The 24,866-nt window shown below is 47.6% G+C and overlaps 1 protein-coding gene and 1 pseudogene across 3 annotated transcripts in view; one reads left to right on the top strand and one right to left on the bottom strand.

Moving 5' to 3' along the window:
- CDH3 (cadherin 3) overlaps nucleotides 1-24,866 on the bottom strand; it is a 77,066-nt gene that overhangs the window by 50,877 nt on the left and 1,323 nt on the right. The gene's annotated exons all lie outside the window — the stretch shown is intronic.
- Nucleotides 594-20,022, top strand: LOC134808791 (calponin-2-like; annotated as a pseudogene).

Raw genomic sequence — 24,866 nt, 5'->3', positions numbered from 1 at the left:
AGCCTGGAGTGCAGTGGTGCAATCTCAGCTTACTGCAACCTCCACCTCCCGGGCTCAAGCGATTCTCTTGCCTCAGCCTCTTGAGTAGCTGGGACTACAGGAGTGCACCACCACGCCCAGCTAATTTTTGTATTCTTAGTAGAGACAGGGTTTCACCATGTTGCCCAGGGTGGTCTCGAACTCCTGGCCTCAAGCGATCCACCCGCTTTGGCCTCCCAAAGTGCTGGGATTACAGGCATGAGCCACTGTGCCAGGCTGATTCAGTATTATTTAAAGCTGGGCTGAAGACCCTGTGAAAGTCCCTCAAGAATCCATTAATTGGAAATATCACTGCTGATGTAGAACTTGAATTAACTTATTAGGTATTTATGCTTTCTCATTTGGGAGATGGATATTACACTTCACAGAACCATCATGAGTAACGTACAAGTTGAAACTCCAAACCATGATGTAGTCCCAGCTGCTTAGGTAACTGAGGTGGGAAGATACCTTGAGCCCAGGAGGTCGAGGTTACAGGGATCCATGCTCTTGCCACTGCACCCCAGCTGGAGACAGAGCAAAACCATTTCAAGAAAAATAAACCCCAACCGGGAATGTGTAGACCCCCAGAACCTTACAGACCATTACCCACCATTTACCACATGAGGAAACTAGGGCTGGGGGTGAGGGGTGGTGGCGGTGAGATGACTAGCCAAAGGTCGAACAGCTTGGAATTAGAATGAGAACCCAGGGTGGTCAGGTTCTAATGCCAGGTTCGTCAATGCAGCATTCATTCAAGAACTACTTAAGTACTAATAATGTTCTTTTTTTTTTTTTTTTTTTTTTTTTTGAGACAGAGTCTTGCTCTGTCGCCCAGGCTGGAGTGCAGTGGCGCGATCTCGGCTCACTGCAAGCTCCGCCTTCTAGGTTCACGTCATTCTCCCGCCTCAGCCTCCCGAGTAGCTGGGACTACAGGCGCCCGCCACCAGGCCCGGCTAATTTTTTGTATTTTTAGTAGAGACAGGGTTTCACTATGTTGGTCAGGCTGGTCTCAAACTCAAGTGATCCACCCACCTTGGCCTCCCAAAGTGAGTGACTAAAGGTCACTTTTTTTTTTTTTTTTTTTTTGGTAGATACAGGGTCTTGCTATGTTTCCCAGGCTGGTCTAGAACTCCTGGGCACAAGTGACCCTCCCACCTTGGCCTCCCAGGGTGCTGGGATTACAGGCATGAGCCACTGTGCCTGGCCACTTTTCTCAATCCTAAAACAGCCCTCTTCCTAAGGGAAGATCTTTAGCCAGTAAAGGGCTAACCAGACAATTCTGTCAATTATTTCCTTTAAGGAGAGACTCAATGACTCCAATCCTCTCCTACCAGGTAACCCAGAAGGAGGCTAATGGATTGACTCCCCTACTACTCAGAAGACTTAATCCCCAAAACTCTGAGAGCTGCTACTGCCCACCCCACCCCACCCCACCAGGAGCTAGAAATCCTCTTCCTGCTGTCTACAAAATCTGCTTCCCACTAGAGTGTACAACTCACTCTACTACCCTGTCTTCTGGCATATTTCCACTGTTACATGGTTCCACATATTTGTAGCACAGTATCTGGGCTGTGCATCTATTTGTAGAAGGGACAGTGTCAACAATCAAGGGGAAGCCAATGGTCATGTATTATAGGTGTATGTGCCTCCCACTCAGGGTGCATATTCCAGATACATCTGAGGAGTTGGCCCCATCAGCTCTCAACTGCTTTGAGTTGGGTACAGAGCACAACCAAGGGGCAATGGTCCAGACTGATAGGAATAAGCTTCAAACACCCACTCTGCTCAGGATACCCAGCTAAGTGTTTTCCTACCCAAATCCTCACAAAATAACCTGCAATGTGGTATTACTTCTCCCAATCTGACAACTCAGGAAACAAGAGGCTGCCAGGGGTTGAACTGCCCCAGGAAGCAGCAAGATCAGGTTTCAAATCCTGAAGGCAGGGAAATAATGAAGAATACGAAATTTGGAGTCCAGAAGACTTGGATTCCAATCCCTATAATGTCACTTATCTATCACATGATTGGGCAAATTGTATGATTATATAGAAGCTCAGTTTCCTCATCTGGAAAATGAAACAATACCTACCTCATCAGGTTATTAGGAAGATTAAATGGGATAGTGTTCAAACAGCACTGAATACTGTGCCTGGCCCAGAATAAGTAAGGTAAGCTCTCAATAAAAAGGTACCTTAGACTACTTACAATTAACCTAGGCTTCTGACATCCACATCCTGGCCTCTTTCTATGTATACCATCGAAAAATTCTCTCTCAAAGTGGGAAGAAGTTAGCTACAGCTGTATGCTTTACTCAACGGATGAAGCTGATCAAAGATGGTGACACATGGGACCAGAGGGCACAATAGGGAACTGGCTCAGTCTGCATTTGGAGAGGGCTGTTTTGTAGGGGTCCTCTGTGGTTTACCAGAGGAAGCAGAAGATGGAGATTTCATGAAAAAGCTGGCCTTTCTAGGGAAACTTGCTAGGCACATGTAGGAACATGAGTAGTCTTCTCTGCAAGCTATGAGTCAAGACAGAGTAAATGGTAAGCCCTGGGGCAGATCATTACAATTTCCTCCCAGATGCTTCCTGGCACCACTGGCTTGTATCACTAGTTTCATAATGAAACTGATACGAAACCAGGTCTCATCATCACTCATCCCTCCTTTACCCCGTCTTTTAATAGTCAGCGAAGTAAACTGACTCCTGTTCCTAACTGCAGCATGGTTCCACAAGGCCACACATCTTGGCCAAATCACGGGGGCATGGATGGGCTTGCATCAAACTCTTTCTGGGGCAACTTGATGATGAGCACATGGGGCAATAGTTCAGAATTTAAGGCTGGAAAATGAAAGCCTAAACATAGCTCTTTCTTCCACACCCATCCAGGGCCTCAGACAGTCATTTGACCGCATTAGCCTCAGTTTCTCCCACAAGGATTCTGAATTACAAGGTCAATGAACCTGATGAAGAGGTGCCTGCTCTACCAATATAAATGGACAGCTTTTAGCACTGAGCCTAAATGTACATTCCCTAAAATATTGTCGGGGAAGGGACAAAGGGAATCAGTAACCTGAGGCTGCTTCTAGAGAAATTAACAATTAATATCATAGGACACATTATAGGTAAAAATAAATAAAAAGACAAATTAACAACAAAAAAGCCAGAGCTCTATGTATCTGCACTCGATAGAAGACATCCAGTGGAAACCAGGAGTCTCTGGCCTATGTTCAAAGCTCCTCTCTAAAGATCATCCTGCCAAGCCTGGCCTCGGGTCCTGAACTGGCGCCACTAATAAAACTTGGGCAAGAAGAGTTTGGTCCCTGGGGTACTGGAGCTATTGGGAAAAGAAAGCTTTTTAAATAGACTTATAAGAATTGATGGATGCTGGGCTGAGAACTCATTTGTCTTATGTTCCAGGCCTGCTTTTAGGTTGGAATTTGCCTAGACACCTCCATACTCCCAAGGGAATACCCTTGAAGGTCAGGAGCTTGTCTCTTCCTGGAGGTGCTATGTGGTCCTGATGTCCAACATTACTGGATGTTCTGGCAAAATAAAACCACCCATCTCTCCGTAGACAAAATGTCCATCAAGTGATCACTCTCCACCAATTTCCCTACTGTTCTCTGGGTATTTTGACTAGAGGAAAAGGAAAACATCATCTTAAACATATTGTGGCCAAAAGGCAGCCTGGGGAGTTGGGGGAAGAGATTGCCTAGGAAATTTCTATTCTAGCTTGCTTTAGGGAATACCTAGCTCACAAAACAAACAAATTTGTCCTTATAACGATCACTACCTTCTGTTAAGGGATTGGGATAAGAGGGCACCGGGGAAAAGTAGGTGGAAGTGACTTGAAGAAAGATTCTGGCATTTTTCCTAAGTAAAACTACATATAGAAAAAAGTTCACCAACTAAGAAATACAAATTAAAAGGCCAAGTGCTGTGTCACAGTTGGGAACTGGGTGCTGCTATATATTGCTAGGGGTGGGGGAATATTAACTGGCACAACCTTTCTGGCAAATTAAAATGCCTTAAACAAGCCCGTTGACCCAGGAATTGTGCCAAGATACCATCCCAGATGTGACAAAACCATACCTGCCAGGATGTTCGTGACTTGCTTAATAGGGAAAAAAAGCAAAAAAAGGTCTCAACAACCTAACTCTCAACAGAGCAGTTAATTATGCTGTGCCACAGTCATCCAAATGCCTAATCTACAGCCTTAAATATTATAAAAGAAAACCTACCCAGGAAAAAGTATTTTGCAGAGGGGGGAAAAAAGCAGGTCATAAAGCCATTTATAGCATAAGGCTGACAATTATTATATAAAATATTTATAGTTTTATTCTTGTACCAAAAAGGAGAGAGAGAGAGGGGCTGAGCCCTGGTACCAAGGCTGTGGTCTGCCTCTCTCCGTCACCAAGTATTTTCCACGCACAAGAAAACCAAGATGGTGGCCAGTGAGCCAGACCCGTTTTGAGGAGACCCACAGGAGAGGTCATAGGGCAGCAAAGTGGGGTGGGGGGAAGAGGCTGCACATGCTGGGATCCCAAGAGGCCTTGGGGCTCCTGGATTCACTTGGGACCCACCCCTGGGCATGCTGGGAGGCCCATTGCCCTTGCCTAGCAAGCTTGGGGCAGCTCTGCAAGGGCCTGCCAGAGCCCTGGGTGCACCTGTTGGGTGTCCAGGCCTTTTTCCCCAGAGCTGTAAGCAGAGCAGCTCCTGGAGGGCAACAGAACCCAGGTGGAGTGCAGTTACACCTGGCGGATGGCGCCCATCTACACACAGGCCCCCTGGACCTGGATCTTCTCACAGATAGGGCTGACGGGGTGTGTGAGGGCCTCAGCTTGCAGCCCTTCTCTGACCCAGCCAAGCAGAAGAGGAAGCTGGGATACTGGGGAGGCAAGCCTGGAGAGTGAGTGGTGAAATCATTCAGACTCGGGCCCTCTGCCTCAGATCAGATACCCTCAACAAAGACTCAGGTGGAAAGATTGGGAAATGGACGATTGATTTCAAATATTCATTTGAAAAGACAAAGGTCCCGTATGGGTGGTAGGCCCCCATTTTGCTTATCTTCCAGTTTTTCCACAGTAAACATGTATTTGATTTTCAATCAGAATTTGATGTGAGTTTTTCCCCTGACTAGAAAAATTATATGGCAACCCCATGTCGCTGAGGGTGGAGAAAGCAGTTCCAGGGGAGTTTTGGCTGACGAAAGCTCTGCTGTGTTCATCAAGTTCCTCATAACCCTTAGGAGGTGAGTCTTCCCTCCCAGAGTGAAACCCAAACTAGGCACTCTGAGAGTTTGGAACGCGGCTGACTCAGCATGAGGTGTGCTGTCTGGCTCACTGGCTACCATCCTCAAGGACCATGCCAGAACAAAGATCCCAGTGATCAACCTGAGACAGCTGTGATAACAATTAAGGGTCTGGTAGGTAAAAGTGCTGTGTATTGGCTCTGCAGCCTTGGGTCAATCACTTAATCTCTAAACTGTTTAACAGTAAGTACTCAATAAATGTAAGCCATTTATTGCTGCTTAATTTCCAGTCTCTAAAATGGGAATACACACACACACACACCCCCAGGTGCTTGTTAGGGTCAAATATGATGTGTTGTGCTTTATATTTATTTATTTATTATTTTTTGAGACAGAGGCTAACGCTGTCACCCAGGCTGCAGTGCAGTGGCATGATCTCGGCTCACTTGAACCTCCCAGTTTCAAGTGATTCTCCTGCCTCAGCCTCCCGAGTAGCTGGGACTACAGGCACATGCCACCACGCCCGGCTAATTTTTTGTATCTTTTGTAGACATGAGGTTTCACCATGTTAGCCAGGCTGGTCTCAATCTCCTGATCTCATGATCTGCCCGCCTCAGCCTCCCAAAGTGCTGGGATTACAGGCGTGAGCCACCGTGCCCAGCTGTGTTGTGCTTTAAAAAGCACAATAAAGTATTAAAAACCAGGGGCAGTGATTTAAAAAGCAACACAGAAGGACAGGAAGGTGAAGGCCATTCAGAATCCTAATATAAGCAGAAAGTTTAAAAATGGGATCAACTGCCATAGGGGCAAGCATAGGAAATTAAATCCCAAATGCCATGCAGCTAGGCACAGTGGCTCATGCCTGTAATTCTAGCACTTTGGGAGGCCAAGGCGGGTGGGTCACTTAAGTCCAGGAGTTTGAGACCAGCCTGGGCAACATGGCGAAACCCCATCTCTACCAAAATTAGCTGGGAGTGATAGTGCACGCCTGTGGTCCCAGCTACTTGAGAGGCTGAGGTGGGAGGATCACCTGAGCCTGGGAGATCAAGGCTGCAGTGAGTCGTGATCACACCATGCACTCCAGCCTGGGCAACAGAGAGAGACCCTGTCTCAAAATAATAATAATAATATCAATAAAATGCTATGCTTCTTTCATTCACATCTCACCAGTTTGTTCCTTTCTATACATTTAGCTCTTCAAAGAGGCCTTAATGTTGTCACAGAGCAGTGATTCCCATACATAGCTGATAGAATCATCTGGCAAACAATTTAAAAAATCCAGATTCCCTGCCGACCGCCCACCTATCACTTCTACTGAGTCAGCTTCTGGAAGTGCATCTGGGGAAAGCAGTTTGTTGCTTTTTTTTAAAGTTCTTGATTCTCTCATTTATTTCTCATGAGAAGGTAAATTGGTATGGCTTTTTGATGGCACTTCAGACCACATATCAAAAATTTAAATATCCAGATCCTTCCTCTGACCAACACTTATATCTGTCTATTCAGTATCTCTTTTGGATGCTTTCGAGATATCCTGAAATCAGTATGTCAAAACTTAAATTCACGATCTTTACTTAACCCAAATATGGTCTTTTTCCAGCATTCTCCCCCAGGGAATAGCATATCATGTACTCAGCTTGAGAACAGAATCCGGGCATCAGAAGCAGCCCAGAGTCTGGAGCCAGAGTGCCTGGGCTCAATTACCAGGCCCACACTGACTTTGGGCAAGTTGGCTAACCTCTCTGGGCCTGTTTCCTCAGCTATAAAATGGGAATAATGCTAATATCTACCTCAGTTGAATGAGTTAATACTTAGCATAGTGGGGGAAGGGGGGAGGGATAGCTTTAGGAGATATACCTAATGCTAAATGACGAGTTAATGGGTGCAGCACACCAGCATGGCACATGTATACATATGTAACTAACCTGCACATTGTGCACATGTACCCTAAAACTTAAAGTATAATATAATAAAATAAAATAAAAAATAAAATAAAATATCTGATTAAAAAAATACTTAGCATAATGCCTGGCATATGGTTTAGCTAGCAGCTGCTTCTTCCTTGACCATTTCTCCCTTAGAGCTTCCCTTCCCAGACTATCACCCACCAAGACTTAGGCCCCTTCCATCTCTACCCCCACCACCTTAGTGCATACAACATCATCTTTAGTATAAATGAGTGCAAAAATCTCCATTTAAAAAGATGAATCTCTTAAAAATGCAACAACATAGTACATTTGAAAAAAATGAAATAAGGTCACTTTCGGCCAGGCGTGGTGGCTCACGCCTGTAATCCCAGCACTTTGGGAGGCCGAGGCGGGTGGATCTCGAGGTCAGGAGATCGAGACCATCCTGGCTAACATGGTGAAACCCCGTCTCTACTAAAAATACAAAAAAAAAGTTAGCCGGGCATCGTGGCGGGCATCTGTAGTCCCAGCTACTCGGGAGGCTGAGGCAGGAGAATGGTGTGAACCCGGGAGGCAGAGACGGAGGTTGCAGTGAGCTGAGATCGTGCCACTGCACTCCAGCCTGGGTGACTGAGCAAGACTCCGTCTCAAAAAAAAAAAAAAAAAAAAAAGTCACTTTCCTATTTGAAACTCAGTGATATGCCTTTGTTCTTGGGATAAAAAACAATCTGGCCGGGGACGGTGGCTCATGCCTGTAATCCTAGCACTTTGGGAGGCCGAGGCAGGTGGATCACCATGAGGTCAGGAGTTTGAGACCAGCCTGGTCAACATGGTGAAACTCCGTCTGTACTAATACAAAAATTAGCTGGGTGTGGTGGCAGGCACCTGTAGTCCCAGCTATTAGGGAGGCTAAAGCAGGAGAATAGCTTGAACCCAGGAGGCGGAGTGTGCAGTGAGCCAAGATCACGCCACTGCACTCCAGCCTGGGTGACAGAGCAAGACTGTCTCAAAAAAAAAAAAAAAAAAAAACTTTAAAAAATCCACCAGCCTCCGGGAACGGTGGCTCACACCTGTAATCCCAGCACTTTGGGAGGCTGAGGCAGGTGGATCACAAGGTGGTCAGGAGATCGAGACCATCCTGGCTAATGCGGTGAAACTCCGTCTCTACTAAAAATACAAAAAAAATTAGCCGGGCGTGGTGGCGGGTGCCTGTAGTTCCAGCTACTCGGGAGGCTGAGGCAGGAGAATGATGTGAACCCGGAGGTGGAGCTTCTTGCAGTGAGATCGTGCCACCGCACTCCAGCCTGGGCGACAGAGCAAGACTCCGTCTCCAAAAAAAAAAAAAAAAAAAAAGGCTGGCTTCAGCCTCCCAAAGTGCTGGGATTACAGACGTGAGCCACTGCACCCAGCCAAAAATATCTTTTTTAAAGGGACAAGGTCTTACTATATGGCCCAGGCTGGAGAGCAGTGACTGTTTACAAATGCAGTCATCATGCACTACAGCCTAGACCTCCTAGGCTCAAGTGATCCTCCTGCCTCTGCCTCCCCAAGTGGTGGGACTAAAGGTGCATGTCACCATGTCCTAAAAAACAAACTCTTTAATGTGCTAATCTCTCTCTCTAGCCACATTGAGCCTCTTCTTAAATACAGCATAACCCCCTACCATAGGGCCTTTGCACACACTACTCCCTCTGTCTGGAACAGTGTCTCCTTGCATTCCCATCCCGATTTTACACAGTTAACTCCTGACATCTTTCAGATCCCAATTCAAAAGTTACTTTTTCGGGGAAATTTCCCTCAACCCTCCCAAACTAGATCAGATTCCCCTGTGAAAAACCCTTCTGGCTTTGAATAACTTTCCTCCATAGAATTTATTACAACTTGTGATTATATGTTTAGTAGTGATTGGCCGGGCGCCGTGGCTCACGCCTGTAATCCCAGCACTTTGGGAGGCTGAGACAGGCAGATCACCTGAGGTCAGGAGTTCAATACCAGCCTGGCCAACATGGCGAAACCCCATCTCTACTAAAAACACAAAAAAATTAGCCAGGTGTGCTGGCAGGTGCCTATAATTCCAGCTACTTGGGAGGCTGAGGCAGGAGAATTGCTTGAACCCGGGAGGCAGAGGTTGCAGCGAGCTGAGATCGCGCCATTGAATTCCAGCCTAGGATACAGAGTAAGACGCCATCTCCAAAATAAAAAAAAAGGTTACTAGTGATTATTTAATTGCCTATCTCCCCCACTAGAATTTGCTTCTCACTGTCTCCCAGCATTTAGCACTGTGCCCAGTACAAAGTAGGTGTTTAATAATTGTTGAATGAACTATGAAAGTCACGTGACCCAACAATTTCACTTATAGAAATCCAGTCTAAAGAAATATGTATACAAACTATTCCAGCTATAACAATACTGCTATTCCTCCTGCCACTGGCACTTGACATTGATGTACTCACTACATGCTGTTTCATACACAAACTCATTTAATCTTCACCATAACCATATGAGATCCCCATTATTATATTCATTTTACAGATGAGAAAACTGAGGCACAGAGGTTAAGTAACTTGCCCCAAGGTTCCACAAGTAGTAAGTGGACAAACAGATTCAACCCAGACACAGTGGCTCTGGGACCCCAATTCAGGCACTCTATACATTATAATACAGATATATTTCATGCAAACTTCAACTGCAGAAATTTGAAATGGTGCCATAAATATTAGTTTTGCTTTTTATGTAAAGTTTGAAGAAATGCAAATCCCCCAAATTAAAAGTTGTAAGTTACATAATTTCAAAGCTGGAGAGTAGTGAATTGTAAGCATCCCCTTGGCCCCTCCACCCCATACATACACTTCACATGTATTCATATGAGAATATAAGTCTTGAATCATGGGAATTATGAATTATTTGTAATTTTCTTCTTCTTTTTTTTTTTTTGAGACGGAGTCTTGCTCTGTTGCCCAGGCTGGAGTGCTGGGGTGCAGTGGCACGATATCGGCTCACTGCAAGCTCTGCCTCCCAGGTTCACGCCATTCTCCTGCCTCAGTCTCCCAAGTAGCTGGGACTACAGGCGCCCGCCACTACGCCCGGCTAATTTTTTGTGTTTTTTAGTAGAGACGTGTTCACTGTGTTAGCCAGGATGGTCTCGATCTCCTGACCTCGTGATCTGCCGGCCTCGGCCTCCCAGAGTGCTGGGATTACAGGCATGAGCCCCAGCGCCCAGCCTATTTGTGGTTTTCAAGAATGCATCCTTTATATAAATGCAACCACCCTGTCCTAGGCTTTAGTGTAGCAATATTTGAGTTTAAGAAAAAAACTCATAAGCTCCTTTTGGGGGGAAAATAAGAACAGAAATGAGTGTCTGCTTTAAGAATGGAAATCAACTTTTATTCAGCAAAATGCTTGCTAACTAGATTTTGAAATCTAAAGAAAAACTTGAGAAAAAAATGCACTTTGAATTGACTGATGACACATTCTCAATCTCTCAACACCCAGGGAAAATAATGCTAGTGTGAATGAATGTGGTAGTTTACTTCTGAGTCATGCAATTTAAAAGTTTTTGATTTTTGGTGAATTCATATGCTTTTGAAACTATTGACTATTATTTAGATAGTCATAAAACAAAAGTTAGTATGAAAACTATTTTTAAATGGTATAGTTTACAGCAGAGTCTGTCTTAAAGGTATTGTTTAAACATGAAAGCTCAATTTATCTGGATGATGTTAAGATGAACAGTTCACTCGATCATCTTTCTACAGCAGTCTTTCCTAATAAGGCAATTACTGATTGTTAGATTGCTAAAAATCCAAACACTTTACAATTTTGATGTTAACTCTTCCCTACCACCACATCTGTAAAAGATAAAAGTAGAAGACTGGCTAAATAAATCATGGTACATTCACCATGTAAAAGACTACGGCGCTATTAAAAACGAGATAGATGTGTATTTAACAGTCTGGAAAGATGCCTGTGATTCTAAGTTAAAAAGCGAGCTGCAGAGTAACATTTGTATGCATGATATAGTCCAATTCTTGTTTTTAAAATTCCTGTATGCATACATAAGTTTTTTGTGCAAAAAAAAAAAAAAAAAAAAGAGTCTACAAGGATTCTTATAAAATCAGTAACTATGTGCTTGCCCTTAAAAGAGTAGAACTGGGGAAGAAATTTCACGTGTTTATTTCTTTTTCTCTTTATTTATTTTTTGTTTTTTTTTGAAGACAGGGTCTTGCTCTGTTACCCAGGCTACAGTACAGTGGTGTGATCTTGGCTCACTGCAACCTCTGCCTCCCGGGCTCAAAAGATCCTCTTTTTTTTTTTTTTGAGACAGCATCTCACTCTGTCGCCCAGGCTGGAGTGCAGTGCAGTCGTATGATCTTGGCTCACTGCAACCTCCATCTCCCAGGTTCAAGCGATTCTCCTGCCCCAGCCACCTGAGTAGAGTAGATGGGACTACAGGCATGCACCACCATGCCTGGCTAATTTTTGTATTTTTTGTAGAAACGGGGGTCTCACCATGTTGCCCAGGCTGGTCTCGAACTCCTGGGTTCAAGCAATCCTCCCACTTCAACCTCCCACAGTGCTAGAATTACAGTTGTGAGCCACCATACCCCAGCCTTCATGTGTTTATTTCTGACTTGCTTCTATTTACAGGCAGTAGCGTTCAGTGGTGTAAGCTCAGTCTGCTTAGGTTTGAATCTGAGCTCTACTACTTACTTAGCTGTGTGATCTTGGGCAAGTTACTTAACTTCTCTGGCCTCAGTTTCCTCACCTGTAAAATGGGGACAACAATAGTACCTCCCTCAAGGGATGTTTGAGGATTAAATGAGCTGATGCATATAAAGTACTAAGAACTTTATCTGTCACATAGTAAGTGCCACATATTTTATTGAAAAAAGTATGTCTTTACAGTGAACATATTTTCATGTATTAATCTGAAATCCCAACCAACCAACCGTCCCTATGTAAACAATATAAAATGGTATACATTGGGGAGGAGACGATAAAAAAATAAAAAGCTCCCCAGGCAATTTGATCACCAGCCAAGCTTGCAAACTACTGACTCAGAGGCCAAAAGCAGGGATAAACCAGTTGAAGTGGGGCTGAGTCCCAGCTGAGGAATGCAGGAGACTTCTGGAAGCGGAAAAAGACCATAAAAGACAAGGGAAGAGCAGGTCTCGAAGTACGGTGGGAAGCCTGGATGAAGCGACTCTACAGGGAGAAGGCAGTGTGTGGGCCTGGCGTCCTGTCCTGGCTTGTGTGGGGAGAGCTCACAAGTTGCTGTTTCTCCCCTGCCTGAAGTTACAACAAGATGGGGCACGCTGTGCAAAGGCCGCTCAGAAGGCAGTCAGCCTTCAGCAAGACACCCAGGAGAGCAGCCGAACCCTCCACCTGGGCCCTCTCACTGGCCAGTGAGCAGTCCAGCCAGCCGCCCTCTCATAGCTCCAGGGCCATTTCCCACGCACGCACAGGGAAGTTAGGGCCTCAAGGCTGAGGAGCTTGGACTCAGTAACTCGCCTCAGGCCACATCATTTGGGATGAGAAACAGCTTAGAATCCATTTTTCCCTTGCCTGTGCTGGGATATATACCATCAGGTCTCTTCCCACTGCTGGGTTTAACGAGAGTCTGAAGAATTTCCAAATGGACCCAAGTGCAAATCATTTCTCTAAACAGTAGTTCTAACTTCTCTATAAAATGACTGGGGGCCAGGAATGATGGCTCACACAGGAAATCCCAAATTTGGGGGGCTGAGGCGGGTGGATCACTTGAGGCCAGGAGTTCAAGACCAGCCTGGGCAACATAGTGAGACCTTGTCTCTAAAAAAAAAAAAAAAGAAAGAAAAAGACTGGGAGATCTGGGGAATACCTGTGGCCCCCAAATTTGAAGGAGGAGACTTCTTAGAAAGATGCGCATGCACTCTTAGGCACAGTTAATTCCTGGGGATCAACGACTTCCTAAAGCGAATGTGAGACCCTAGAGTAAGAACTCAAGCAAAAATACCTTCTACTCCTCCTAGCGTACAACACAGGTTGTCAAGGTCTCTTGCTAATGGGTAACTTCCAACTTTAAAGTGGTCTTCAACAAAAGGGGCGCTACTGAGATTGAAGGAGAAGAAGAGGGCCTGGGATTATACCTCCCCATTCCCCATCTCCCCATTTAGCCCTAAGATGCCTCAGAGTCCTAGGGAAAAACAGATCTTTCCTCTTGGGGTTCAGTAGCACCTGGAGAGGCTCTCACGAAGGGAGGCAGCCCACCAGCCCTCCCACCTCCTAGCTCTGTGGCCTTGGCTCTGAACCCTCTCCTCAGATGTTAGACAGCCACAGAGCCAGAGTCCTGAGTTCAAAGATGGGGTCGAGGGAGAAAAGAAGACGTTTGGCTTTTTGAGACAGAGTCTTGCTCTGTCGCCCAGGCTGGAGTGCAGTGGTGCGATCTCGGCTCACTGCAACCTCTGCCTCCCAGGTTCAAACAATTCTTCTACCTCAGCCTCCCGAGTAGCTGGGATTACAGGCACACGCCACCATGCCTGGCTAATTTTTATATTTTTAGTAGAGACAGGGTTTCACCATGTTGGCCAGGCTGGTCTCGAACTCCTGAGCTCAGGTGATCCACCCGCCTAGGCCTCCCAAAGTGCTGGGATTACAGGTGTCAGCCATCACACTGAGCCCGTTTGGCTTTCTTTCCCCAGGTGAGGCATTCTGGTTCACTGCCCAAGCAGCAGTTCCCCAACACTCTTAAGTCCAACAGACAGAGGCAGCTGCAGCCTGGAGGGAATTCTGTCAGCTGGAGGAATTTGCAGACCTCTGATGCTCTAGGTAACCCAGAGCCCTGAGGATGCCCAGATTTGGCTGGGGGAGGAGGAGTGAGTGGGGAAGGATCTGTCAAGCTCTTCTACCCAGAGCAAGAGGTGGGAGGTCTTTGCTGCTGGAGGCAGGTGGGGGTGGGATGACAGTTCTCTGCAGAGGGCTGTCAGTTTGAGTGCTCTCAGACCTGGTATCTGAACCCTCCTTGTTCCCCCATATCTTAAAAGGGAGGCCAGAGGTCCTGGGCAGAAGTGCCTGCCCCCCCCCCCCCCCCTCCTGGTGATTAGCAGGGGCCTGTGGAGGGAACAGGAATTCAAAGCCCTTGGGTCAGAAGTTAACTATTTCCAATCTTCCTCTAATTTGGCTGGGGCCAGAAGACTCCAAATATCTTTCCCTTTCCCACCCTGATTTCCAGATGGTCAGTGCCTCATACTTAGGGGGTCACACCTGTGTTCAAAATGTGACACCACAATTTATTAGCTGGGTGACCTTAGATAGTTACAAAGTGACAAGCCGAGGTTTCCTATCCAGTTAAATGGGGCCAATTCCACCCACCTCATGTGGCTTTTAGGAGGATTAAAGGGGCTTATTACATAAAGTACATAGTGTGATTCTGGAATTCAGTAAGCTCTTAGGTGGTATCTGGGTGGTGGTGGTGAGTTTTCACAGCCCTTCCTTGCCAGCCCTGCTGCCTGGGTTGGCAATGCCAGGTGACTAAATGAAATGAGAAAAAGGCAACTGAGGCAGACATGGTCCTCCAGTCTGAGAAGCGGGAGGGGAGTTGAGAAGGGTTGCTGGGAGTAGGGGCCAATATCCTGGTTCCAGGGAAGACTTCAGAGACCCTGGCCTCCATACTGGTACAACTGGGACTTCAGCCATTATGTCTCCATACTGGTACAACTGGGATTTCCCCAAACACTTTGCTGCCTCTGTTATGGGGTGAGACAAATTTCAAGCGGGGCTGTACCCTACCTATGCCTCACTGGCTCTCCCCACCTCACACTCCATGATCCAGCCAGATTCAATGTATCCAAGTCCCTGGAACCCTCGTGTTGTTCCTCTGCCAGAACACTCCACGCCACCTCTCATGCCCAACTCCCTTGCCTAATTCTTCTTCCTTGGCTGCCAGCTTGGACATCAGTTCCTCGAGGTTTCTCCAAGAACATGTCAGCAGCCTCTCCTATGTGACTCTGTATCACTCCTTTCCCACCTCCCCCTCAATCTCTTTTTCTTTTTTTGAGACGGAGTCTCGCTCTGTCGCCCAGGCTGGAGTGGAGTGGCTTAATCTCAGCTCACTGCAACCTCCGCCTCCTGGGTTCAAGCCATTCTCGTGCCTCCTGAGTAAACTGGGATTACAGGTGCTTGCCACCATGCCAGGCTAATTATTTTGTTTGTTTGTTTGTTGTTGTTAGCAGAGACAGGGTTTCGCTATGTTGGCCAGGCTGGTTTCGAACTCCTGACCTCAAGTGATCTGCCTGCCTTGGCTTCCCAAAGTGCTAGGATTACAGGTGTGAGCCACCATGCCCGGCCCCTCCTCAATCTCGTATATGCATATATTGTACTTATTTGTCTGTCTCTCTATACTAGCAGGTAAGTGGCCCTTTGAGGCCAGGATTTTTGCACATTTTGTTCACTAATGAATTCCCAGCACCTAGAACAGTACCTGACAGTAAACAGTACCTGGACTCTAATCAGGAGTTCACTGAGGGTTAGGAGCTGTGGCCTTACTTACCCTCTGAGTATCTAGTACCTAGTAGGTACTCAGACATTTATTGGCTGAATGACCATTTCAACTTGGCTTTGGATCTCAGACACTTCACTGTTTCTATAAGAGAGGAGCTGGATTTGAACATGTTGGCCAAATAAGGAGCTGCTGCCCACCCACACACTGGTCAGGATAAAAATCTCCACCCAGGGCCGTGCACAGTGGCTCACACCTGTAATCCTAGCACTTTGGGAGGGTGTGGCAAGATGATTGCTTGAGGCTAGGGGTTCAAGGCCAGCCCAGGCAACATAGTCAGACCCCTTCTCTATTTTATGTATTTATTTATTTTTGGAGGCGGAGTCTTGCTCTGTTGCCCAGGCTGGAATGCAGTGGTGCAATCTCGGCTCACTGCAACCTCTGCCTCCCAGGCTCAAGCAATTCTCCTACCTTAGCCTCCTGAGTAGCTAGGATTACAGGGGCACACCACCACGCCAGGCTAATTTTTGTATTTTTAGTAGAGACGGGGTTTCACCATGTTGGCCAGGCTGGTCTCGAACTCCTGACCTCAAGTGATCCGCCCACCTTGGCCTCTCAAAGTGCTGGGATTACAGGGGTGAGCCATCATGCCGGCCGCCTCTAATTTAAAAAATATATATATATATATATTTTTTGAGACAGTCTTGCTCTGTCACCCAGCCTGGAGTGCAGTGACACAATTTCCGCTCACTGCAACCTCCACCTCTCAGATTTAAGAGATTCTCCTGCCTCACCCTCCCAAGTAGCTGGGATTACAGGCACCTGCCACCACGCCCAGCTAATTTTTGTATTTTTAGTAGAGACAGGGTTTCACTATGTTGGCCAGGCTGGCCTCGAACCCTTGACCTCAGGTGATCCGCTTGCCTCGGCCTCCCAAAGTGCTGGGATTACAGGCGTGAGCCAACGCACCCAGCAGCAAAAAAAAAAAAAAAAAAAATTTAATTTAAAAATTAAGAAAAAGGCCAGGTGCAGTGGCTCACACCTGTAATCCCAGCACTTTGGGACGCCAAGGCGGGTAGATCACGAGGTCAGAAGATCGAGATCATCCTGGCTAACACGGTGAAACCCTGTCTCTACTAAAAATACAAAAAATTAGCTGGGCATGGTGGCACATGCCTGTAGTCCCAGCTATTCAGGAGGCTGAGGCAGGAGAATTGCTTGAATCCGGGAGGCGGAGTTTACAATGAGCCGAGATTGTGCCACTGCACTCTAGCCTGGGCAACAGAGTGAGACTCCATCTCAAAAAAAAAAAAAAAAAAAATTAAGAACAAATAAATCTCTACCCAGAAAGAAGTTATCAAGAAATTCGGCCAGGAGCAGTGGCTCACGCCTGTAATCCCTGCACTTTGGGAGGCCAAGGCGGGCGGATCACGAGGTCAGGAGATCAAGACCATCCTGGCTAACATGGCGAAACCCCGTCTCTACTAAAAATACAAAAATTAGCCGGGCGTGGTTGCGGGCGCCTGTAGTCCCAGCTACTTGGGAGGATGAGGCAGGAGAATGGCATGAACCTGGGAGGTAGACCTTGCAGTGAGCCGAGATCACGCCACTGCACTCCAGCCTGGGCGACAGAGCGAGACTCCATCTCAAAAAAAAAAAAAAAAGAAAGAAAGAAAAAAAAAAGAAAAGAAATTCAGGGCCCTTTCCAGATTCCCTTTCTACTTTTGAGGAAAGAAGCAAGCATCAGGATAAGGACAAAGAAAGGGAAGCTTTTCTCCCCCAAGACAAAGGATGAGGCCAAGTACATAATAAAAACTTGCTGTCGGCTGGGCGCGGTGGCTCACGCCTGTAATCCCAGCACTTTGGGAGGCCGAGGTAGGCGGACCACCTGAGGTCGGGAGTTTGAGACCAGCCTGACCCACATGGAGAAACCCCATCTCTACTAAAAATACAAAATTAGCCAGACTTGGTGGCGCATGCCTGTAATCCCAGCTACTTGGGAAGGCTGAGGCAGGAGAATCGCTTGAACCTGGGAGGTGGAGGTTGCGGTGAGCCAAGATCGCGCCATTGCACTCCAGCCTGGGCAAGAGCAAAACTCTGTCTCAAAAAATAAATAAATAAATAAAATAAAAAAATAAAAAAATAAAAACTTGCTGTCTCTTAGCTTAGGGCCAGATGAAAATCAAGACTCCGGAAAGCGGGGCGGGGTGGGGTCTGGCAGGGAGACTGTTGGGGTGGGAGAATGCAGAAGACACCTCACTACTTCAGAACAGAGAGGAGCTGATATCTCAGTCCAGGATCACAGTACTGGAATCCTCAGGTAATCAGTTAACCCAGCAATTGTGCCCCAGGTGTATAACTAACAAATAGGGGTGCACAGGTCACCAGAAGATTTGCACAAAATGGAAACTACTGAAATGCCCATCAACAGCAGAATTGTGGATAGTCACATAATGAAATACTATACAATGAGAATCAACTAGAACTACATCCAGAATTACGCAAGAATCTCTCAGTGGTGCCATGAAAGCAGCCAGAGCTAAGATAATTGTATGATCCTCTTACAGAAAGTTCAAATGCAGGCAAATTCACCTGTGGTACTAAGAAGTCAGAAGAGTGGTTATCTTGAGAGAAGGGTTGAAATTAGGAGGGAGGGGGCATCCAAGGCCCTGGTAATGCTGTTTCTTGATCTGTGCGCCAGAAACACAGGGGTTTTAAGTTTGTGATGTTCATCGGTCTGCACACTCATCATTTCGGCACTTTTGTCTACATTTGTTATTCTTCAATAACATCGAGTCTCTGAATGGAGACTGTTCAGCCTCAGGACCAAAGCCTCAACTGACGGGAGCTGGGGAAGCCCTTCCCTCCCTCCTCTTCCATCATCCTCCAAATGCTTTGCAGAGGTATAGTTTCTGGCCCTAGAAACTCTTTGCTTGTCATAAGCAATGCCTTCCTTGTGCAGCAGGGAGGTGAGAGCACCCTGCACTGGGTAACCTAGGAACACAGTGGCATATGAGGAAGTGGGAAGGGAGACTAGAGGTTTGAGACCTGCTCCCCAGGCACAAGCTATTGGTGATGCAGGACAGAGTTTTCAGCAAGTTAACCCTACTCTGCTGCTAAGCCAGGAAAGCGGCCTGCTAGGCTTGAAGGTCCAGTTCCCATTCATTCCTCGGAGCCACATTTATGGATATCTCCCTGGGCTGTGGAGGCAAAACACCAGGGTTTAAATCCTGGCCTTTTGTTTATTGCACCAGTGACCTCTCACTGACTTCCTCAACCTCATTTTACAGCTAAGTGGAAATTATCAACAACTGCTTTGCAGGGCAGCCCATAAGCACAGAAAATTACTAAATTAGGGCCCGTTGGTCACCTCCAGTCGGTCTTGTCCTGCCACCGCACCTGCCAGCCGTATTCTCCATGCAGTTCAACAAGGGCCCCTCATACTGGCTCTCGGCCGAGGTCAAGAACCGGCTCCTGTCCAAATATGACCCCCAGAAGGAGGCAGAGCTCCACAGCTGGATCAAGGGACTCACCAGCCTCTCCATCAGCCCTGACTTCCAGAAGGGCGTGAAGGACAGAATTATCTTACACACACTCATGAACGAGCTGCAGCCAGGCTCAGTCCCCTAGATCAACCACTCCATGCAGAACTGGCACCAGCTAGAAAACCTCTCCAACTTCATCAAGGCCATAGTCAGCTATGGCATGAACCCCATGGACCTGTTTGAGGCCAGTAACCTGTTTGAGAATGGGAACATGATGCAGGTGCAGGTGTCTCTTCTTGCCCTGGCGGGGAAGGCCAAGACTAAGGGGCTGCAGAGCGGGGTGGACATCAGTGTCAGGTACTCAAAGAAGCAGGAGCGGAACTTCGACTAGAACACCACGAAGGCCGGCCAGTGTGTCATCGGGCTGCAGATGGGCACCAACAAATGTGCAAGCCAGTCGGGTATGACCATGTACGGCACAAGGAGGCATCTCTACAGCCCCAAGAACCATATCCTGCCCCCGTGGACCACTCGACCATCAGCCTCCAGATGGGTACAAACAAGTGCGCCAGCCACGTGGGCATGACGGCTCCCTGGACCCAGCTGCACATCTATGACACCAAGCTGGGCACCAACAAGTGTGACAACTCCTCTGTGTCCCTGCAGATGGGCTACCTGCAGGGTGCTAACCAGAGTAGCCAGGTCTTTGGCCTGGGCCGGCAGATATACAATTCCAACTACTGCCCACAAGGCCCAGTGGCCAACAGGGCTCCCTCGGGCACCAACGACTGCCCAGGCCCAGGGAAGGCCCCCGGAATATCCCCCTTATTACCAGGAGGAGGCCAGCTACTAAGGCTCCCAGCACGCTCTCTCCCCACATCGTCTCCCTGTCTGGGTTTTGGTGTTTTTCTATGTTTTCCTCTTCTTTTTTTTTTTTTTTAACCTGTTCAATGTTGCCAATCAACTGAGGGTCTGTGAGTGGCGGCATGGGATGTGGCAGCAGGGATATTCCCCCCTTGCCTTGGTTCCTTCGCAGAACTGGGCCACCGGGCTGTGGGGGAAGGGGTTAAGGCTGTATCCCGATGCATGTAGGGTGAGGGTCCCTGCTGGCACGTCCAGGCTATGGGCTGAGCTGTGCTGGGGAGAAGAGACCTGGGCGTGGAGGGAACCGGTCCCCGAAGGTTTCCAGTTGCCTTGCCTCTTCCCCCTTTTGTCAGCCGATCAGTTTGTGGTTTCTGTACCCACAGAAGCTTCAGGAAATATTAAAATAAAAATATGGCCGGGCGTGGTGGCTCACACCTGTAATCCCAGCACTCTGGGAGGCCAAGGTGGGCAGATCACCTGAGGTCGGGAGTTCGACACCAGCCTGACCAACATGATGAAACCCCATCTCTACTAAAAATACAAAATTAGCCAGACGTTGTGGCTCATGCCTGTACCAGTTACTTGGGAGGCTGAGGCAGAAGAATCGCTCGAACCCAGAAGGTGGAGGTTGCGGTGAGCCGAGACTGCGCCATTGCACTCCAGCCTGGGCAACAAGAGCAAAACTCCGTCTCAAAAAAAGAAAAAATATATATATTTTTCCCCCAAGGAATGGGGCAGGGACAGTGGAGAGGGTGCTGGGAAATGAGTCCCCTAGGAGAGGGGACCTGACCACGATGCTAAAATATGTCAGGCTCCTGAGTGGCCGGCTTTCTCTAGGACCCTCAGGCCTGCCCAGGGGCCCGGTGGGGAAACTGAGGCCTGCACAAGGAAGTAGAATTCTGAGTTGTTGGGGCTAAACCTGACCCCCTCTCCATGCTAACCACCCCCTACTGTGGTCCTCAGGTTTTTTTTTTTTTCTTTGAGGCGGAGTCTCACTCTGTTGCCCAGGCTGGAGTACAGTGGCGTGATCTTGGCTTGCTGCAACCTCCACTTACTGGGCTCAAGCGATTCTCCTGCCTCAGCCTCCCAAGTAACTGGGTTACAGGCACACCACCATCACACCCAGCTAATTTTTGTGTTTTTAGTAGATACGGGATTTCACCATGTTGGCCAGGCTGGTCTTCAACTCCTGGCCTCATGTGATCTGCCCGCCTCAGCCTCCCAAAGTGCTGGGTTTACAGGCGTGAGCCACCGCGCCTCGCCCCTCAGTAGGTTTTAAGGAGCCCCCAGCCCTCCATCTCCCCTTCTGGGCCTGACCAGCTATACTGCTTCATCTCCCCTGGCCACACGCCCTGCCAAGTACTGCACAGGGACCCCCCCCTTACCCAGGGGCCCTGCACCGTGAGATAATGTGAAGCATCGACTGTGGACCAAATGGAATAAAACCTCTGTTTTTAAGAAAAAAAGAAAAATTACTAGACTGTAAGCTCCCCAAGGGCAGGGACTTCGTTTTGTTCATTGCTTTAGTTGAAGTTGTGGAACAGTGCCTGATCTATGCAGATGCGAAATATATGCTTACAGGAAAAATGAAATGTAAATAAAGGGCATACCCCAGAGTAGGGGCTTCCACAATAAAAGGCAGTTTTTACACCCAGAGCTGAAATAGACAAAACCATCTTGATGTTAATTTGTGCTCAGTCAGATGCATTATTGAACTTGGAAGCTTCCTCCCAAAGCTGATGGTTAGTTTTTAATCTGACCCAAAGGCTGACTGTGGGTCAGATGATCCTGCTGAAGGCCATAATGAAGGACTGCATCTGTTTGACTGCCATTAAGCTGCCTCTCTCAGTTGTTCACCCTTAAGTATGAGTAGACCACTGTAGGTCACTCACTTAATCACTGCACTAATACCATGAAAGTTCCCTCCTCCCACCTCTCCACTGTCGGCTTCCAGACCACACTTGAAGGAAGGTGGCCCCCAGACTGTGGCACTGGGATGGGGGAATGTGCCGGCTTTCCTTCCCTCCAGATTAACCTTTCCTCTTGAGCTAGTCAAGACCCCTCACTTGGGCCCTTAGAGACTAAATCCAAACCAGTTTCCTCTACATGAATGTTTCTGGAAAATCCTACAATTAAAAAAAAAAATGACTAAGCACCCTTGGGGTGGGGGGCCGGGAGAGCTTGTTATTAATAGCTGTGGGATTCAGGGATCCAACATTCTACCCTCTCCACTCAGGCCCTGCTTTCTGGTAGTAAAAAATGCCAGGGAGCTGGGCACAGTGGATCGTACCTGTCATCTCAGTGCTTGGGAGGCTGAGGTGGGAAGACTGCTTGAGCCCAGAGTTTGTGACCAGTCTGGGCAACATAGTGAGACCCCGTCTCTACAAAACATTAAAAATTAGCCAGGCATGGAAGCACATGTCTGTGGTCTCAGCTACTTGGGAGGCTGTGATAGGAGGATCACTAGAGCCCAGGAGGTAGAGGTTGCAGTGAACCGTGATTGCATCACTGCATTCTAGCCTGGGCTGGGTGACAGAGCGATACCCTATCTCAAAAAAAAAAAAAAAAAAAAAGCCAGGGAACTTGGGGGTCCAAAATTTCCATTCAAATCCCAGCTGATCACTGCAGTGATGACTTGGTGAAGCCACAGTCATGTAGGTTTCATCTATAAAATGGGCCGCCCTTCACAAGGTTGTCAAATTCATTCATAATTCATACAGGACTGGGCATCCTGTAAGGTACCAGGCCCTGGGCATATACCAGGAGGTAAAAGTTGTGTCTGTCACCCTCAAAGAAGTTCATGAGTTGTTTGGCTTAGTGAATCCAATCCATTAAGCTGTGCCTCTGTTTCTCCACCTTCAAAACCTCAGGCAAGGCTAGACTATGGGGTTTCTGAAGTTCAAAATTCTGAGATTAAGAGCTCAGCTTGTTTAACATTTACCTCACCTGCTTCAAGAGAATGTTAGGAGGATAAAGCAAGTTCAGAGTTGCAAAAGGGCTTTGAAGGGGAAGATGCACATACAAACAAGGCATTAATTACATCAGATAAGTTCTTTGAGCTGAACTTCATAGACACCCTTGATATTCATAACCCAGGGGCGAACAACAGGGGTGATTGTTCCTTAGCAATATGGAAACTTGTGTGCTTGGCTAAACTTTAGAGTCTATACGTTCCTGCAGGATAACCCTTTCAACGTGGCTGGATCCAGGCTGGGGATCTATGTTTTGAGGATGAGGAACTAGGGTGCAGGTGGGGTGGTCAAAGTGCCAGCTGAAGACCAAAGGGAGAAATAGCAATATGTTTTGTTGGGAAGTCCCAATTTATTGGGACCAACTGGACCAAGAAATGCACTTTTACTTAAAAAAGAAAGCAGCAGCCCATGCCACCAGAAGCCTCCTCTAAGACCCAGCCATGTGGCAGGGAGTTTCAAGGTGCGCCAAGCGCATTAACCCGTCCTTTGTTGTATAACCCAGGTGTGCTCCTGGCGCAAACCCACCGTTTTTCACAACCGTAAAGCAGACATCGGAGAAAGCTGAATTTCCTCTAAAGGTTTAAAATGCCTGACGTCATTGGGAAACACTCGCCAACCCAACGATGAAATCGAAAACCTGATCACTGCTTCCCCCCAAAACCTCAAGCCTAGTGAAGTGACAGCTAATCTGATATTTCTTGCTTCAGTAGGAAAGATAAGGTACAGACAACACTCAAGGCTATAGCCTATTCTGGGAGACTGTAGTCAGAGAACTTGACAATGGGGCGGGGGGAGGGGGCGTAGATTTGGCAGAAGTCTGGTTAGCAATAAGGCTTCCTCAGGGAGCCGGAATTGGATTTGGGGCCCTGCCCGAATTCACATTTTTACAGGTTGGCTGAGTTGCAGTTTGTTAGCCAGCCAGTAATAAACCCCTGCGCAAGAATTTAAAGTTTATGAGGCATGGCTTCTTAATGCCTCTCCTCAGCTCCCTACAGCCAAGGGTTTAAGGAGCCTAGCCTAGCCTGGGTGTTAATTGTTTTGTCAATCTGCAGAGTTATTTGCAGAAAGAATTTTTTAAAAAAGGGCCTCCACAGACTCAAGGTCCTCAATCCTCTTTTGGAGAAATAAAAGAGAGCCACTCTATCCCCTAGGCATTGACAGCCCCACATTCAAGCAGTGGGAGTTTGTGCCTGGGGTGAGGGATAAGTTGATGGAGACTTTAGAAGAATGCTAGGTAGCAAGGGTTCTCAGTGTTTTGAAGGCCAGGTAAGCCACGGTTCCTTCCCCCTAAAAATGAATACTCAAGTTCCCAAAAATTTCAGTGTAAGCATCCTCTGAAACCCGACCCAAGGATCCAGGGTTATACCCGTTTAAGAACTAAGGTTTCATCCCTTGCTGGAGCCCCATCCATTGTGCTCTTAACCTAGAGGGAGAAAGCCCTCCACTAGCCAGCAACCAACCGCCTGGGTCTCATAACACACTGGTTCTCCACACTAAAGTTGCACCGCCCACCCCCTCAGGTTTTTGAACTTGGGGCGGGGAGCGGGGGGTAGGAGTAACTGAGGGATCAAAAATGTGCTTTGATCTCCCGTCCATCGCCCCCATAGCCCCAGGCCTGCCAGCTTGGGACACTGTCCCCCTCAAACTCCCCCCAGTGACCTAGCATCCCAGGCCCGAGACGCTGGGGGCGGGGTGGTTCCCGTATGTGATGGCCCCAGCCCAGGTGTGCCAGGGGCCAGTTTCCAGGCAGGCTACAAGGGCGCAGGCCCTCCGGGAAGAGCAGGGTTAAGAGTGCATTCCAGCTGCCGAGGAAGAAGGGGGGCGGGGTAGGGAAGCTCGGAGAAAAGAAACAGACCCGGTCTGTCTGTCGGAGACACAAAGCACGGTTCA

This window comes from Pan troglodytes, chromosome 18 (genome assembly GCF_028858775.2).
Source record: "Pan troglodytes isolate AG18354 chromosome 18, NHGRI_mPanTro3-v2.0_pri, whole genome shotgun sequence".
NCBI lineage: Eukaryota > Metazoa > Chordata > Mammalia > Primates > Hominidae > Pan > Pan troglodytes.
Note: the sequence above shows the minus strand (reverse complement) of the source record. Positions and strands in the feature narration are given on the sequence as shown.